Genomic DNA, 2,242 nt, shown 5'->3' on the forward strand with positions numbered 1-2,242 from the left:
AATTAATTTTCAAGAAATTTACATAAAAATCCCTTTTTTTATTTGAAAGTTAAAAAAAATCGTATTAGTTACAAAATTAGATCGAATTTTTTAAAAGTTCAGTTTTTTCTATTAAAAAATAACAAACAATTATAAAAATGAAAAAAAAAATTCTGAAAGTTTCTTGTAAAATGTTGAATATTTTGAACCTGAAATTGCTTCAGCTTGCAAAAAAAGAAAAAATTCAACAAAACAAAACTCCTGAATAGAGGGGAAAAAATTTTCCGAAAAAAAAAACAAAATCATTCAAAAATTTTTTATTTTTAATAATTTTTTTAAAGTGAAAAAATGGAAGTTTTTAAAGAATTTTGAAAAAATTTTGTATTTTCTAAAATGTAGAAAAAGGAAGATTTAGGCGATTTTTGTATTTTAAAACAATTTTAGAAAACATTTGAATAATTTAGAAGATAGAAGAATCTTAAAAGGCTTCAAGAGAGTAAAAAAATTGTCTTAAAAATTCCCAGGAAAATGTTAAATGATTTTTTATTTACCTGGAATAATTTTAACAGAATATTATAAAATTTTCAAAAGATTTTCAAAACAGAATCAGAATGATTTTTCTTAAGAAAGATTAGCAGTTTTTTGAAAATTAAAAAAAGTTTTTTCTTTAATTTTAAAAGGTTTCAAGAGAATGCAAACATTTTTCTATATTCGTAGAAAAATTTTTTATTTGTTTTTACTTTAAAAAATTAATTTAAAGTTAATATTTATCAAGGTTTCAATGCATTTCAAAAGAATGAAAAAAAACTCAAGACTCCCAATTTTTTGTATTTTTAAACAATTTAAGGGAAAATCTGAATAATTTCAAAAGGTAGACGGTTTAGAGGTTATAAAAAGATTTAACAACATTTTTTAATATGAGAATTCTTAAAAATGTCTAAAAAATGTGTAGATTTTTGAAAATCAAAAAAATCTTTTTATTCATTTTTAAAGATTTCAAGAGAATACAAAATTTTTCTCAATATTCTTGGACAATGTTTAAATTGTTTTTTATTATTTTAAATGAATTCTAAGAAAAAATTTACAAACATTTCCTAAAATTTCAATAAAGAATGTTATTACAATGTAATATTTTGAAGCGATTTAATAATAATTTAAAACTTGTAAAGATTTCGATTTTTTAATGTAGATTTTTAAGGATTTTGAAAAAATTAAACGTTTCAAGAATTTTTAATGGCTTAAAAAAACATTTTCTGTAGATTCTTACGAAAATTTTCGATCGTTTTTTTATTTAAAATAATTTTTTTTAATATTTTTAAATCTTTTAAAAGATTCACGATGAAGAATCTGGAAGATTTTAAGCCATTCTTTTTTGTTTCGAAAGATTGCAGAAATAATTTTGATAATTTGAAAATATAATTAGATTTTTTTAAAAGTTAAGATTTTAAAGTCTCTAAAATTAAATGAAGATTCTAAAAGTTAAGTTTTTAAAGATTAACAAAAAAAATTCCTTTGAAGAGTCCAAAAAAATTTGAATAAAATATAGATTTTTGAAAATTTCGAAAAAATAAGCTTTTTCAGAATTTTCCAATGGTTGCAATAGAATGCAACATTTTTATTCATATTCCTAGAAAAATGTTTAATGATTTTTTTTCGGGACAATTTTATGACAATTTTTCAAAGTATTTCAGAATATTTCCAAAATTGCTAAATAAAATTGAAAGGTTTTAAAGCAATTTTTTCTTCATTTTTCAGAATTTTAAAAAGATTTGAGGAGAAATTTAAATCATTTAAAAATATATTTAAGAATTCTAGATGTTTTAAAGAATTTGTGGATATTTTGAAACTTTGAAAGTTTTCTGAAAAATTAAAAATATTTTTAAATTTCTTCTACACTTCTGAAAAAATAATAATGAAAAAAAATAATAATAAAAGAATACTTTAAATAAATAAATAGTTTTTGGACATTTTTATTCTAAATCAAAAATTAATTTTATAATTCTATTAATGATAAAATATGTAATATATTATATTATAATTAATAATTTGATAGTTATTATAGTTAATTTAAAAAATAGAACAAAAGATAATAAACGATTACAAAAATTATTTTTCAAATTCCTGTCTTACAAGTTCAAATTTAAAGTATGAAAATTAAGATATAAAAATTACAATAATTGCACAAATAAGGACATTAATATTTCTTATAAATATAAAAAAAACTATCGCTATGTCGTTTATATAATCTTATAAAAAATGAAAA

This window comes from Belonocnema kinseyi, chromosome 8, assembly GCF_010883055.1.
Source record: "Belonocnema kinseyi isolate 2016_QV_RU_SX_M_011 chromosome 8, B_treatae_v1, whole genome shotgun sequence".
NCBI lineage: Eukaryota > Metazoa > Arthropoda > Insecta > Hymenoptera > Cynipidae > Belonocnema > Belonocnema kinseyi.